General features: G+C 41.9%; 1 long non-coding RNA gene across 1 annotated transcript in view; it reads left to right on the top strand.

Moving 5' to 3' along the window:
* The window catches only part of LOC126253235 (uncharacterized), a 1,041,980-nt gene that overhangs the window by 362,713 nt on the left and 661,602 nt on the right, over nt 1-17,665 (top strand). Inside the window, exon 2 of the long non-coding RNA XR_007545925.1 lies at nt 3,012-3,115. This is a non-coding gene — a long non-coding RNA (uncharacterized LOC126253235). The remainder of the gene's footprint in view (nt 1-3,011; nt 3,116-17,665) is intronic.

Raw genomic sequence — 17,665 nt, forward strand, 5'->3', positions numbered from 1 at the left:
AATAGGTTTCATATTTACTTAATTGTTCATATTTAACCTCATTAAATATTTTAAATTAATTCTTCAAGTTTCATGTACCCTGAGATTGCTCGCACTCCAACCCGACCACCCGTACTGGAGAGATGAAAATAACAATAAAAAACGGAACTCTTCATTCATTATATTTACAGAGGCAGGCTACCCGTATTCAGAATGTAGGTTTGAATATATCAGTTAAGCGGTACTTGAAACTGAAGCAGAGTAGAGCAATCACGAAAGTGAAACGATGATTTGGAGACTGTTTTACTAACCTTGCACTATTAAATGGGTTACCTTCCTCGGATATGAGAGGCCGAACCATGGTAGGGTTATTTTCACGGGAACATAGGACATTAAGAGGTGAAAGTCACGTCAATCAATCGTAAAATTTAAAATATCGGGGTCAGTCACCTGACCTTTCGATTCGTAGTGTGACACTAGAATTTTGAACCACCAAACAACACGAAGCTATGTCGTTGATTAGGCCATCTATGTTGCATGTAGACCACGCGCACTTTCGGAAACGGCATGTTATGAACTATCTCTACGTACTGTTCTAGATAACTAATACTGTACTAAAACACAGTACAGCACACAATACCGTTTGAGCTAACGAAGCATGAAACTCCTTTCTTGTTTCAGCACTCCGTGAAAATTGTGCATACCACTTCGTTCGAATTCGTTCTCGAACGGAACACTAAACGGCAACACTAAACTGCAGCTCTTTCATTGAAACCCTTTGCATCACTGTGTCATAACATGGCAATTTCTGTTTCCGAAAAAAAAAATTCTGGTGAACCTCAAATATAACTTTTGTATATATCTCCTGCGCTGATATTGACTTGGGTTTTCACGGACATTCAGAGGGATGCCAGCGTCTGCCTGGGGCGCTATTTCGTCCACGTACAGCACTTCGTTGTTATCATCAGGAGGCCCCAATGAACTCAGCTGTTAAGGGAGCCGGTCGCCCTTTATACCTGACCTCTGGTCCCCTCCCTTGGCAGACATAAATGGACAGCAGCTCTCTCAAGGGAGCTCGGCCCATCACGAGCACCTGGTGATGCCGACGAGGTACGACACGAAAATATCCCGTCAGGCACTAGCATCTCCATTTGAGTGCCTGTGAAGATTTCTGTACATATGAAACCGTAAATAAAAAGAAACCAAATCTTGGTATTTATATCTGTTTACCACTCATTAACCGTTTTGAAATAAGTCAGACTCATACGTATCCGGTTACACCATCTTCAGAGTTGGTGTTTTCTTGACGATTGCCTTTTCCTATTAGAAATCAAGACACAAAAGGCAGCAATTACTTGGGGATTGTTATGAAATTACCAGTGTGTTCATCATTTACCTTCGTCTTTGAGATATAAAAGGTGAACATTGTGACCCAAATATGTTTTATTACGACTTTTTACGTGGATAAACGAACTGTAATCATACACCACTATAACAGTTCGCTTTTTCTACTTAATGCATAATGGGGTTCAATCCTCAGGAGGATCCAATGATTTATCTCTGTTATCTACGAAGGTTGTCTAGAAAGGAAGTACCGATCGGTCACTAAATGGAAACATTTTATTTGAAAGAGTTAGGTACACTTTCCAGATGTTTCTCTACATAGTCGCCGCACCGACTTAGACTTTTATCGGAGCGTTATACCAAATTTCCAACACCATCGTCATAGAAGGCAGCCGCCTGTGCTTTTCGATAATTCTCTACACTGGTCTATAGCGCTTAGCCTGCGCCCAAGTGTTATCTTCGTATCCAGCGTTTGATGTGAACAGAGATGATACTCAGGACGAGCCAATTAGGGCTGTATTGTGGGTGATCGAACACTTACCATCAAAAAGACAGCAGGAGAATCTTCACTGCCCCTGCAGAGTGCGGCTGAGAATTTCCACGAAGAAGGAAGTGCGTGGCAGTTATGTTTGGTGGGCTGCATTCATTAAGGCGAAGCCCCTCAGCGGACCCTCCTACTTGGCGGGAGACATCGCTGTTCTAGGCACCTTTACTCGCTCACAGTGCGTTCACAACTGAAAAGAGCGTCTTGATACGATCGACGGTCATACTAGAGACACTACCCAACGCATCTGTGCAAAGCTTCATCGGGTTTTCACTGTGGTGTCCATTTAGCGACCGATCGGAACTTACTTTCTGGACAACCCTCGTATATCTCATTTCACCACCGACACTGACTTTTTTAATGTGAAAGATGCTGAGTTGCACATTAAACTGCTATATGATTTAACTTAAAGCATGCCACCTCCAACAGAGCAATTGTGTTCTCAAAACAACCTGGGTGTTGAGGATGAAAGGTTAATAGGACCCATCTGAAGATGAGCAAGACTGGCTTCAGACCAATTACAAGTCGATAAGCAAATACAAAAATAAAAGGGGAATGAGACAGTTATATATGCATATGTCAGTTTGAAAGCAGCTGTCGAGAATTCTCAACATGAAAAAAATAAATAAATACATTCCAATAAACATTATTATTGCTCTCAAACATTTTTATACAGATTGTAACTAGTGTAATGCAGATATTTATATTGGTGACTCAGGGTAGTGTACTAAACAATATCATTTGTAGACTAGTAATTATAGCTATTACATGTCCGATGGTTTTAGGCTGGGTAGTACCTCAAAGTATGTGTGGCAAGAGCAAGCCATTAATCTTTATTTTCCCCTGTGTAGCAGGGAAGGTGTGAAAGGCAGATGTGTGGATGCAAAATGGTAAGTGTATACTGGCAGGCGCAGTCCACTTAGTGGTGCTAGTACGACCGTGCAGAAAGTATCAGGTCGTAAAGTTTGTGATGTTTTTGTGGAAAGACTGTTTGACGCAGAGAAAAAACAACTGACACGCTGATGTTTGCACATATCAAGGTACCACCTATAAAAATATCTGCACTTATATCCGATGTGTTCTTCATGTCTAAAGTGCTATTTTTGTAGTGTATTTAATATTTTATTTACGATTATTGTTGCAGATTACGCGCTCCTCCACAGCGTTAGTGGGAAAATCAGCCGAAGGTGCAAGTGAATAACTCCACTAAGGCCACCACCCCGGAGAAGGCTACAGAGGACTCACAAGGTAAATTTCGTTCCCCCAGCTACTTGTCACAGATATGAATGGGGCGAATTCCTTAGATAACTGACGGTTCTGAACAAGTGTTTACACATTGCCTAAAGATCTTTGATTCAAATTTCGATGAAGCTATAGTCCTTTGGTGACCCTTCTCCCATCGCCTATCAGTTCTCAACAGCTTATATACCGCTGTTGATACTATGTCCATTTCGATCGTCAACGTCATTTGTGAAATATGGAGGGCACGCAGTTATCAATAAATCTTGTAAACGGACGTGCAACAAGCCGTGGAGCCTCAAGAAGACAGTGCCGCTCTAATAGAGACAATGCGGCGTGACAGTCGTATTTGAACCGAATTAATTTGCACAGCTACTTGGAAAACAGCTTTCTACTTAAATGCGTACTTACTAAGATTCTTTGTTGCATTACAGTGACCAAAGATACCACATATGGGTTGGCATGAATGTTCCTGCTGCGAGAGATGATTTGTCAATAGTCTTTCGAGTAGCGAATGTTCTACATGATCGAAAGCTAGACCGTCACTATAAAAACGGAATATTAAACTGGTCAGTATTGTGAAGTTACAGGTGGGATATTCGCGTGAGAGTGGATGAAGGATGGCGGGGGGGGGGGGGGGGGCGTTGGAGCCGTGGCATATGTTAAATGAGACCGCAGCAATACCCACCACACGGTAAGCTCGTCTCGAACAGCGACGTGACCCAACGTTACCTATGTTCGAATGACGTGGGCAGCCGACCCTTTGTGATGTATAATAGTATTAGGTAACCATAGAAGATACAGAGGAGCGTTATATCCCGTTTCAAGAAGCGAAAAGCGTGCTGAACAATTCTATTCCCAGTTTATATCTGTATGGAGTTAGTTACATGTTCCATAGAACATTTGAACGATTCTTTTATGAAGTTATGTGGAACGAGTTAGATTACAGAATATGTATACATGATTGATATTAATATTAAGCAACACATTTTTTAGTCCTAATCATTTAAATGTAGCTACACATTTTTAGTAAATTATGGCAGTGATTTAGCTGAAAGTCAAAGAGTAATGGACAAATAAAACATAACAAAATTGCAATTAAATACGTATAAATACGATCGACACGTCAGATTAAATAGCTCGATCTTGAAAAGCAAATATTGTAAAGTCGTTTATAGACTGTTCAGCTAATAAAACAAAACGAAGGCACCTATTGTCGGTGCTGCATGTACTAGAATATACACACTCACTTCGTGCCAGTTGTAGAGTATGTGATTTCTATGTTTTAATTACTTTTTTTATACCCAACTGTCCTTATGCAATTACAGCTGCACGTAATTAAAATTATATGAAACTTCCAAAAGAACTGTTTGCTCCAGCGAAATGGGGCGGTAACACTTCATAAGAATCATGACGTGGTTTGAAATTAATGTTTGTTTGTGGCTATTCACAATTTTATAAGGAATTTGTGTCATACTTATTTTTACTTTTAATTCATTCGCAAACTGTTCGACTTACAGCTTACTAGAAAACCTCAGACGAATCAACATAAAGCTATGCTCTTTTCTATGCCTTTAGATTTATACTAAAGTTACGGATATGCAAATTGTAATGCTGAACTGATTTATATCGTGATGCTAACTATGCGAAACATTTGAAAATTTGAATTGGTATGAAATGGCCAGCTCAGATCTCGAAGAAACAGTCTAGGCTGGACATTAGTTGCAGTAGTAACTGCAAAATACTCACAGGTTTATTTCGTGAATTTTAAAGATTTAAGTGATTTAATGAGAGCATTAACTAGGGACTTGTACGGCTTTACGGAGTAAAAATAGAAAAAAAATGTGTTAGCCTTACTTATATTTACTACGAGCACCTCTTCTTAATTATTAAATTTTAGGAGCGTTAGTTGAGTTTAAACCGAGCAAACTGTTATGCACCAGCGAATAATTTGGACACTAAGTGATAAACACTAAGTTGAATTGTAATTTTTTCTCCCACTTAGTGTGATTTCGGCTGCAGTTCGATTATTGTGGATGGTATCCCTCGCTGTCAACTGAAATTCAAAGCCAATTCCACAAATATGCTGCAAGTGTGTTATAAGTAATGTTAGGATGAGGGTTTCTGTATGAGGTTGTGCACATATCTATAAGTGAAAAGGTTATAAAGAACCATGATACAATCCGAAATCAAAGAAGCAAATAATAAAGAACAACTGCGAAGAATAGTTTATATAGGACTGAGAGAATTGAAGACAGTTTGAAAATAATGAAAAACCGAAAATCACCAGGAGTAGGATGAATAAATACCACACTGTTAAACACAATGGAATTATTTTATTAAAATCATGACCAGTTTCATGCCTATTCAGGCGTATCCTCAGGTAATCTATACAGATAAGAAAGTAAGTATTTTGCAACTTTTCCTTTTTTACAATGGCTTACTAAATATTGTCATATGGAGTAGAACAGACCTGTCTATTTGGACAGCCTATACAGAGAAGCTATGTGAAATACTCCTAGGTGCCTGCAGGTAGCCAACTCGCCTAAGAGGTGTGTCAAGTAGTTAAAAAGTGGGCGGATACCATCCAGGGTTTTGCCGAACTGAGGGGTCTAAGCGGGACTCTTTGCCATTTATGTATGTGTCAATGTCGCACCCTTCAACCATCACGCTACAGGAGGATGCAAAAGGAGAGGGCTGGAAAAGCATAAGGATCCTTTGCTGCTTCGGATCATGTTCGGATTTTGTCGAATGGTTTGACCGGTCCCTAGTGGTTCCAACCAGTAGACGAGACCAAAATCGTGGTTATCAAAAAATTGTGATTATCAAGCGGATGAGCATCACACTGCGAACTCGTTTTCGACTGCAGAGTGTGTGGGAATCAACGGCCCGGGGGAAGGTGTGGTCTTATTCAGAATCTTTTCGCCATCCACTAAGGCCTTTTCTTGTCGATTATAGGTGGCAGCGTGGCTGAAATGTTTCCCGTGGTCACCCATAATAAAACTGCCTCGCGGATCTGAACTCCATCGCAGAGGCATCAAGAAAACAAGTTAAATGTGCGTAAGAGGGGGTATGACGACCTTCCCATTGTGTGACACGTCCAATGTGGCATTGGGTAGTAGTGTGGTGAAATTTGGTGCCAATGTGACATCATTAACCCACCTTACATCTCACATGAACTTCTGAGCTCTCGCCTTTTTTATCGCATATGTTGAAACCTTGCAGTTTGAAATGCCGTCGAGCCTGAGGGTAAGGTCGTAGGGCGCCATGCTTTCGCACGATTACAGTGGAAGGTTGTAGGCACTTTTCAGCCAAATTTCGAACTTATTCGTCGAATTGGAAGACAGTTATGAGGATCCGAAAAAATGACCGTGTAATTGTGTAGCGCAGTCTATTTTTCCGTCACATTAATATTTCTAATCTTGGCACAGCTTTAATTTCTTTATTAATGGCTATCGTGAAATACTCGAGTGCCTCTTAAGAATCTCGCACTATTTTTTGAAACGCAGATGTATTTCTGGAGAGAGCATTTGTATGGCTGTTGGACTGTCGAGATGACACATTGGCTGCCACCGGAGCGACAATAGAACGCGGTGCGCGGCGGAGTCGCGTATTGTGCCGCGTGAAGGCCGGAGACGCAAACAGAAGCCGACGGCATCTGCCGCCGCCTCCCACGCCGTCCCCGCAACCTGTTTGAATAATGGCGGTGGCGGCGTCGGTGGTGGCGAAGTGCAGACACAATAATGTTACCGGCGGCGCGAAGAGCACGTTTCCGGGCCAATCAGAGGGCGCCGGTCACAGTCGCCGTTATTACCAGCCGTGACAGCGCCCTCAGCTTGCATTTCCCGACGGATTGGGTGTTTTACGGTTGCATTTCGCGGCCACTCTAATCTCGCCCCCGTCTCAGCAACGAACCCTAGTGAACGTTAGGAGTTTCTATAACTAATTCAGCAATCAAGAACAAGATCTTAATCGCTGCTTCCTTAGACATGACACGTTTTAATAATCGTCTTCAAATATTGTCGTACGAACAAAGTACGCAGAACTGCCAAGTATTTCACCTAACGTGAAATCAGCAATAAATGAATACATAACACAACAATGTAATGCAGTCGCTAAATGGAAAAATTATAGAAATCCCATCAGCTCGAAAGTTGACGAAAGTACGTGTGCAGTATGAGCCAACTAGTATGGACTGTTATGAAAGCAAAAAGGAGATATTATATCTCCCCAGCTGGCAGAAGTTTAACGCACAAATATGCTCTCATCACTGCTTGTACATAAGCATTGTTGTTATAAAATTATGCTCGATGCATGGCGTAATTATATATACAGGAAGAGCAGCCCAAATAAGCTTGCAGTCAGAACAAGCATCAAAGAGAAAATTGAATTATGAACAGAAATACAGGTAAGCGAATTTTATTTATTTGTTTATTTATTGAGTCATTAGTCTTCTGACTGGTTTGATACAGCCCGCCACGTATTCGACCCCTGCGCCAACCACTTCATCTGGAAGTAGCGCATGCAAGCTACAGTCTGCTGGATGTATCCCAATCTCTGTCTTCCCCTACAGTTTTTACCCTCTGCAGCTTTCTCTAGTACCATGGAAGTTATTCCGTGATATCTCAACAGATGTCTTACCACCCTGTCCCTTCTTCTTGTCAATGTATCCATATATTCCTTTCTTTGCCGACTCCACGGAGAACCTCCACATGCGTAACTTATCAGTGCACTCAACATTCAACATTCTTCTGTAACACCACATCTCAAATACTTCGATTCAGTTCTGCTCCAGTTTTACCAAAGTCCATCTAACACACAATGCTCAAAGCGTACAATCTCAGAAATTTCTTCCTCAAATTAAGGCCTATGTTTGATATTACTAGACTTCTCTTGGACAGGAATGCCCTTTTTGCCAGTGCTAGTCTGCTTTATATGTCCTTCTTGCTCCACCATCATGGGCTATTTTGCTGTCTAGGTAGCAGAATTCCTTAATTTCACCTACTTCGTACTTAACAATCTTGATGTTAAGTTTCTCGCTTTTCTCATTTCTGCTACTTCTCATCACTTTCGTCTATCTTAGAGCTACTCTCAATCCGTACTCCATAGACTGTTCATTCCATTAAGCAGATCCTGAAAGTCTTATTCACTCACACTGAGGATAGAGATAACAAGACATTATGTAACTTAACTGAGATACAAAACACAGTACAATTAAAGGCACTGTCATGAGTAAAAATACACAGAATGAGCATTTTTGACGAAACCTTCCCTTTATCGAATAAAATTTTCACATGTACGTCATACACAAGAGTGAAGATATAACTGAATTATGTAGAATTCTGGGTAAAATTGCAAGTATGGGTTGTGGTAAATTTATCATAGAATTTAGAGTAAAAATACGAAACAGATATACAGACAGTATCTCAACTAAAAATACGAAAGGTTCATAATTTTACAAAACTTGACGGTGAGGACTGATAAAATTATAACGCACATCAATCATACATTAACTGCAAGAAGTAACTGTTGTGTTAGCAGAAGAGCTAACACCGTGTTACGAGCGGAGGCCGAAATGCACGCGTTTTAGCTCACGCAGGCTGGCGTGAGGAGGGAAGAACTATACTGACGTGAGGTCTGTTACATGACAAGGAATGAGAATTCAGAAAGCGGACGTAATTAGTTTGATACTTAACTTTAATCCATTAATGATGAACGTCGCTCTTGACGGTATATGATTCACAATATTATCTGTTCAGAATACATTCTTGAAGTAATTAAACTAAATATGGCGTAGCAAATGACGTAGCTGAAGGCTATGCTAAACTGTCGTCTCTGCAAATGAGAGCGTATCTAGTCAGTGAACCATCGCTAGCAAAGTCGGCTGTACAACTGGGGCGAGTGCTAGGGAGTCTCGCTAGACCTGCTGTGTGGCGGCGCTCGGTCTGCAATCACTGATAGTGGCGACACGCGGGTCCGACGTATACTAACGGACCGCGGCCGATTTAAAGGCTACCACCTAGCAAGTATGGTGTCTGGCGGTGACACCACAGTAACCAATGATGTGGAATTACGAGGCTAACCGAAAAGCAAAACCAAATGTTCTAAATAAGAAACATCGAAATAGACACATCGAAATTGACACACTAATGCATTCAGAATAAAGGAACGCAACGATTATACAATGTGGTGTGCTTTGTTTATGCCAAAGACGAAGATTTTTGGAATACATCATGTTCAAAGAATTTTTAAGAAACCTGAGATCAAGACTTTCCTATCATGAAAATTCTACAGAGAACGTTTGGTCCTATATTATTGTGAGGTGTCGATTGAGCTGTTTTCCATATTCCTAAGGTGCTACAGATTCGATCGCTGATGAGCTCATCGAAAGCAAGCTCCTCTTGATATCCTGCAAATTTAAGAGAAACAATGTTGCGCAATGAATAACGTCTTGTTAAATGAAAATTGCTAGAGATGGCCCAATTAAGCGTGAAAGTATGGGTAGTACACCTCGCACGGATATATTAAGGAAGAGATCCATCAAACTACAGAAGGACACTGTGAGTCACTACAACAAATTGGTTTACTGTTATAAGCCAACGACCTTGCCTCAGGGGTAGCACAGATACCCGTCGGATCACCGATGTTAAGCGCTGTCAAGCTTGGCAGTACTTGGGTGGGTCACCGGCCGGGTGTGCCGAGTGCTGTTGGCAAGCTGGGTTACTCAGCCCTTGTGAGCCAAATTGAGGTAGCGGCACCGGTCAGTGGGACTGACAACGGTCGGGAGAGCGGTGTGCTGACCACTGCCCCTCCGTATCCGCATCCGGTGACGCCTAAGAGTGAGGATGAAACGGCGGCCGGTCGGTACCGTTGGCCCTTCAAGGCCTGTTGGGACGGTGTTTTTTTTTTTTTTGTCATAAGAAATCAAAAAAATAATCTGCCCAATCAAAAAAATAATCCGCCCACTTTATCAGGTAAGTAAACGTTCAATACATGGGCAAGAAACTGCAAATACGAGCTATGCTTTGGTACATGTGGGTGGACACACGAAAGCACAATATGGAACTATATTGTGGATGCAGCCAATGAATTCGGAAAGGTTTGTGATTTTAAAATGATCCATAGAAAAGGAAGAATGAACACCAATGATTTCGAAAAAACGATATTTTGTCAATGGAGTGAGTGATTGATTATTTTGTAATTTGTTTTGTTTATTTATAGACGCACTCACATTCTTATTACACAGTCATAACCGGTTTCGGCCATTCAATGACCATCTTCAGATTCTATAGCAATACAAAAGAAAATTTATATTGAAACCTAAAAATAAGCGCAATATTTAACCAGGATTATTAGTAATCAACTGAATTTATGCGAAATACATATAGTTCATACCTAAAGACGGCATACACTGAACACAGGTTCATGCGTTGTCAAACTAACTATAAAGTGTAAAACCGCGGTCTTACATAGATATAAAAATTTGTTAGATTTTGTTCCCCCTCTTTGACTTAAATATTTATAGTAAATTTGTCATATTTTAGGCATTTGAAAAATAAAGACCATCTTATAGAGGACGCGCGTACCTAGCAGAAAGAGGGGGAACAAAATCTAACAAATTTTTATATCTATATAAGATCGGGGTTTTACATTTTAAAGCTACTTTGACAACGCATGAACCTGTGTTCAGTGTATACCGCCTTTAGGTATGAATTATATGTATTTTGCATAAATTCAGTTGATTACTAATAAGCGCCGGCCGCGGCGACCGAGCAGTTCTGGGCGCTTTAGTCCGGAACCGCGATGCTGCTACGGTTGCAGGTTCAAATGGTTCAAATGGCTCTGAGCACCATGGGACTTCTGAGGTCATCAGTCCCCTAGAACTTAGAACTACTTAAACCTAACTAACCTAAGGACATCACACACACCCATGCCCGAAGCAGGATTCGAAACTGCAACCGTAGCGGTCTCGCGGTTCCAGACTGTAGAGCCTAGAACCGCTCAGCCACTCAGGCCGACGGTTGCAGGTTCGAATCCTGCCTCGGGCATGGATGTGTGTGATGTCCTTAGGTTAGTTTGGTTTAAGTACTTAAGTCTAGGGGACTGATGACCTCAGATGTTAAGTCCCATAGTGCTTAGAGCCATCTGAACCATTTGAACTAATAAGCTTGGTTAAATATTGCACTTATTTTTAGGTTTTAATATAAATTTTCTGTTGTATGTTGTAGACTCTGAAGATGGTCACTGTATGGCCGAAACCGGTTATGACTGTGTCATAAGAATGACTGCGTCTACAAATAAACAAAAAAAAAATTTTACCAATGATTTCGCCAGAGTCCATCATGTGTGCAGCTATGAGTATTAAATATGTGCACGAAAACCTGATGCAAATTATGAGCTTCGCGTTCCCCTCCCGTTGGTGACTCCATCGACGGAGCAAGCTTACCACTCTCAAAGTGTGCGAATCTGGAAGGCAGCTGTTGTAGCGGCTGCAGGCTGTGAGTCCAGCACGGCCTCTTTACTTTTCGCAAGGTCGGACACATCTTTCTCTGGGGATACCTCCGGCAGCTGTGTAAAGCGAAGTGCGTTCTCAACGGCGGCGTTCCTAAAACAAGTGTTCTCTTGGATCTCCCTGACCCAAGGATGTTCCGACTTTATGAAAATTAGCTGGTTGTGCTACTGTCTGAATTAAGCCACCCATCTGAAGCAGACCTTATGAGATGCGACAAAAAATAGTTTTATAAACAAGTCTGAGAATTTCCTACTCTTACAGACTTTGTCACGGTTATGATATGGTGTGGGAAGAAGGCAGAAAATCTCTCCCACTACATGGTAGATTTTCAGCCACATCCAGCCAAAAATTTTGCACATGCACACGCGTGGGAACTCGCTCCTCGTACTGAAATAATTATTGGGTGCCAATTACAAAACCTCTTACTAGGATTTGAACAAATACTCCCTCGGGGCACGACAGCACTCAATGTCTGATCCCACTTCCCCAAGCTCTGTGTTTTCAGCTAACCTAGAGATGGTATGTAAGTGAAAAGGATTCAGATTATATGGTATGCAAGCCCGCAGACGTCAATTTTTGTCCTATACTTGCCCAGAGACGGCTTTTAGCAGCAAACGACTTTAGCGACAGTCCTGTTTCCCTAAGCTAATTTCCTTGTCACGAGACAGCTCAAAAAAAACCTCAATGCTGCTGAAATAACAAGTCTCCTTCATCGAATTAAGAGGAAAAGGAGATAAAGAAGCAGCTGTGCATTCATTGGCAACAGCAAATATCCTTCCAGCTCCTACACTCCAAGCTTTCGCTGAAGCTTGTTGCACTTGCACTTGCTCGAGTAACATGTCGTTTTTGGAAACCGAGAATCTACTATGTAGGAATCAACATGGATTCCGGAAACAGCGATCGTGTGAGACCCAACTTGCTTTATTTGTTCATGAGACCCAGAAAATATTAGATACAGGCTCCCAGGTAGATGCTATTTTTCTTGACTTCCGGAAGGCGTTCGATACAGTTCCGCACTGTCGCCTGATAAACAAAGTAAGAGCCTACGGAATATCAGACCAGCTGTGTGGCTGGATTGAAGAGTTTTTAGCAAACAGAACACAGCATGTTGTTATCAATGGAGAGACGTCTAAAGACGTTAAAGTAACCTCTGGCGTGCCACAGGGGAGTTTTATGGGACCATTGCTTTTCACAATATATATAAATGACCTAGTAGATAGTGTCGGAAGTTCCATGCGGCTTTTCGCGGATGATGCTGTAGTATACAGAGAAGTTGCAGCATTAGAAAATTGTAGCGAAATGCAGGAAGATCTGCAGCGGATAGGCACTTGGTGCAGGGAGTGGCAACTGACCCTTAACGTAGACAAATGTAATGTATTGCGAATACATAGAAAGAAGGATCCTTTATTGTATGATTATATGATAGCGGAACAAACACTGGTAGCAGTTACTTCTGTAAAATATCTGGGAGTATGCGTGCGGAACGATTTGAAGTGGAATGATCATATAAAATTAATTGTTGGTAAGGCGGGTACCAGGTTGAGATTCATTGGGAGAGTCCTTAGAAAATGTAGTCCATCAACAAAGGAGGTGGCTTACAAAACACTCGTTCGACCTATACTTGAGTATTGCTCATCAGTGTGGGATCCGTACCAGATCGGGTTGACGGAGGAGATTGAGAAGATCCAAAGAAGAGCGGCGCGTTTCGTCACAGGGTTATTTGGTAACCGTGATAGCGTTACGGAGATGTTTAACAAACTCAAGTGGCAGACTCTGCAAGAGAGGCGCTCTGCATCCCGGTGTAGCTTGCTCGCCAGGTTTCGAGAGGGTGCGTTTCTGGATGAGGTATCGAATATATTGCTTCCCCCTACTTATACCTCCCGAGGAGATCACGAATGTAAAATTAGAGAGATGAGAGCGCGCACGGAGGCTTTCAGCCAGTCGTTCTTCCCGCGAACCATACGCGACTGGAACAGGAAAGGGAGGTAATGACAGTGGCACGTAAAGTGCCCTCCGCCACACACCGTTGGGTGGCTTGCGGAGTATAAATGTAGATGTAGATGTAGATGTTCATACTGAACATATCAATATCTCTGCACTCACTCCTGAAATTATGCTGCGAATTAATCTGAAATATGACGTACACGGCTGATCTGATTATTTATTGCAGACAAAGTTGCAATACAATTCTACAGAACTGGTGAAGTGTAAGCACTCATTTTAAGTGGCTGAAACTTGTATCGTTAACCACAGTAAACTTGCAAATGAGGCTGGAATGAATAACTCTGTATGAAATCAACCCTGTATGTCATGTTTCAGACGAATTCAAGTTTGAAAAGCCCCGAGTGATTTTTAACTTGTCCTAGCCTCTGACTGGTTAAAGGTTGATAACAGAGACTCCATACTGGCTTGACACCGGGTTCTTGGTAGCAGTTCATTTTTAGATGTTCGGTTTGGAAGTTAGGATGGGGAGTTACGATGATAACGTCGCTCTGACGTTTACGTAGTGGACAGTGCGTTCTTAATACAGGTGTAATCTTTTCATTACGACTGTGACGAATTGTAGTGGCTCACATTGCTCCATGACAATTCATTATTGTGGTATACCTGAAACATATGAAATCATTAAGTGGATTTAGACTATCCTTGATACCCATCACAGTCTCGACGGAACTAATCGACAGATCTACGATCCTACTACATGTTCTGCGAGACCGATCGAGGTGGTGCAATGGTTAGCATTCGGGTGGACGACGGGTTCAGTCTCGCGTCCGGCCATCCTGATTTAGGTTTTCCGTGATTTCCCTAAATCGCTTCAGGCAAATGCCGGGATGGGTCTTTGAAAAGGCAAGGCCGACTGCCTTCCCCATACTTCCAGAATCCGATGAGACTGATGAACTCGCAGTTTCGTCTTCTCCCCTCTTCTACGAGAGAGAGATAGTCATTACAAGACGCGTGGTTAGTGGACAGACCGTTCGCGACGTGTGTCTGAAGAATACTCGTCCAGCTGCAAACCCCATATAAACTCCCAGGCCGTAACAACCATTCCATGTCGCCACGTTTTCGGAAGTAATTCGAATGAATATCTTGCGATAGCTCAGAAAATATCAGGTGCCGACTCAGCTAAATGCTGCGACACAAAAATATTTCGCTGTAGATTGTGCGATAGAAAAAAAAAATCTGCGATATTGAGGCAGTAACTTTTGAGTTGTTGGCCGGAAACTCTGTATGAAGTGGTGTGAAGAGATAGCAGAGTCTTACACAGGTATCTAGCATCGCCTGCAGCCTGAGTGGATCATCAGCACATAGTACCATTAGACAGGTCTCCAATGGTGTGAAATCTAGTGAAAATACGGCTGTGAAACTTGAAACTGGAGTATGCTTCTACTGATTTAGTTAATCCCAGCAGTCATTTCGAAACCTTATAAGCTGCCTCTCGTGTGCGTTAAAGCTATTCAGTAGCTCTCTCTCTCTCTCTCTCTCTCTCTCACACACACACACACACACACACACACACACACACACACACACCTCGATTACCTGCGAAGCTGAGCGACCCCCGATTTCGAATGGATGTGATCCGCTTAGAGCAGCCTGGAGGAGAACGCGGATATTCATTGGCATTCGCTGTGTAGAACATTCAAAACTAATCCTTACCATTTCAAATTGCGTTTACTTATGGAAGCGGAAATACGCTGCTGACTCATTGCCACTATGCAGTTATACCTTGCTCCTGGTAGCCTGCAGAATTTCGCTGTACGCCAATGCAACACAAAATTGGGTGATTAAGACAGATACTGCTCTACTGTGCAGCTATCAAAACTCTCATAGTTCTCGTGTTAAAGGTTATTACTGATTGCCAGATGGTAAGTGATCACATCACACGGTACACACACAAGACAGCAATAAATGGCAAAACAAAGAATAGTTTCTACGTTTTTATTCGGAGAGTTTTCTTTAGTGAAGAGCTTCTTTCACATGTGACCATATGTACGGAAACAAGGAAACAGTCAGGGCACCTAAAAATGAGCGCACGTGTCATTTTAGTTAATTAAAAGTTAGAATGTGAGCAGTTTTAAATCTACGACTCATATAGTTAAAAAGAAAATTGCGTGCTGTCCGAGAATATCTATTAAAGAAACCTTTCAAGTGAAGTACTGAATGGATCTGGAAAGGTGAATAACAGTATTGCCGCCCAGGAATGGCATTTGCTTTGTTATTGCATTCACTGACAAAAAAACTGAATGTCCAAAAAGGGGAGGAGGAAAGGAAATAAAACTTCACAGTCTGAGTGCGTATATGATGTTTTTTCAGTGATTACGAAACTGAGAAATTTACAAAAATACTTGGCAGTATGAGCCTGAATCAGCACCTATCAAAAAAAATGGTTCAAATGGCCCTGAGCACTATGGGACTCAACTTCTGAGGTCATTAGTCCCCTAGAACTTAGAACTAGTTAAACCTAACTAACCTAAGGACATCACAAACATCCATGCCCGAGGCAGGATTCGAACCTGCGACCGTAGCGGTCTTGCGGTTCCAGACTGCAGCGCCTTTAACCTCACGGCCACTTCGGCCGGCCAGCACCTATCCTTGAAGGCTGACGAATTTGAAATAAAATGTTTAGTTAGATTTCTTTCGCCTTTTAAATTGACATTAGTTCTGAAATCTTTCGCAAGTTCCAGTAGAACGTAAGCAGTGAAAATGCTGAGTCCAGTGAAGAATGTAGTGGCTGGAATATGGCTGCGCTCAGAGCGATACGCGCCATATTGTAGAGCTCGACGGCTTTTGTAGGATGTCTGTGAGATTAAATAACGGCAGGCTCGGTCGCAGTCGATTCAGTAACTTGTACAGTGAGCAATGGCGTCGATAAAGCTAAATTCAATTAAGCTTCCATCTCCAGTGGAGCTCCAGAACAAAAAGTAATAATATGACATGTTTCTCCTAGATAAAGAAGAGAAACTACGGAATGCAGCATGGGGATTAAACTTACGGAGTTCAACCGGCTCTTACCATATAAACAGTGTCACTCCGGTCAATAAATTGGCATACTGCCGGTACATATATTTGATTTTCATATATAAGTGAAACATAGTAAAAGATATATTATGAGGCTACTTATAAGTATGACGTTGCACCCATTCTGGCTTGGATGGATGCACTTATTCAGCCAAAGCCGTTGTATTTCCCTGAGGCAAGCTGTCGTAGTTGGTCCTTGATATCCTGTATATTGAAAAGGCACGGAGCTGACATCCGAGCCGGTCTCACACATGTTCTGCTGGAGATATGGGGTCTTGCTAGCCACGTGGGTACCTCATCCCGCAGGGAGTTCGTAGAAGCACGTTGTAAGAGGTCCATGACTAAGGAATTCATTGCTAGCGCACTCGAGTAAATGTAATTTCAATGGATTGCTCACGCGCTGCCTGCGATATGTAAGCTATAAGAGAATCTCAGACCAGAGATCAGTGTTGGCTGCAGTAACAGCAGTGTCAGTAGGAGTAAGTAATAGCCAGCAGTCGGGTGTATGGAGTTGGCGGGCCGGTCGTGGGGAGCGATGGCGGTGCCTGAGCGATCTAATATAAGGTAAAAGCAGCCTCGCGTATATATAGTTTGTTACAACTAAATTTGTACTATTATCATATCAAGTCCTATGTAAATGTTTTTAAAAATCTTTTAATAATAATCTTTCCTATAAAAATTAACTTTCGACAATCATTCATCTGAATTTAAAGAATTTACTAATTTCTCCAATCCATGGTCATCCCAATTATCGTAAAGAAAAATCAGTTATTTCTTTTTATACATGACAAATCTAGCGGCCAGCACTGCACTGGGCTGTGCCAGAAAAATTTCTAATAGGAGCAGATATATACGTGATATCCGGCGACTTAATTGAGGTAAGAATTTTCAATTTATTCAGAATGATCTTTCAGGGCCATGGCGCAGCACTGCTGACGTCCAAATTTACCAGTTTAGATTCACAGTCAGTTAATTATTGAAAGGTTATATATGAGTCACATTTTTTATCGGGAGGTTGGCTCAAAATG

The sequence above is a fragment of the Schistocerca nitens genome, chromosome 4 (assembly GCF_023898315.1).
Source record: "Schistocerca nitens isolate TAMUIC-IGC-003100 chromosome 4, iqSchNite1.1, whole genome shotgun sequence".
Classification (NCBI taxonomy): Eukaryota; Metazoa; Arthropoda; class Insecta; order Orthoptera; family Acrididae; genus Schistocerca; species Schistocerca nitens.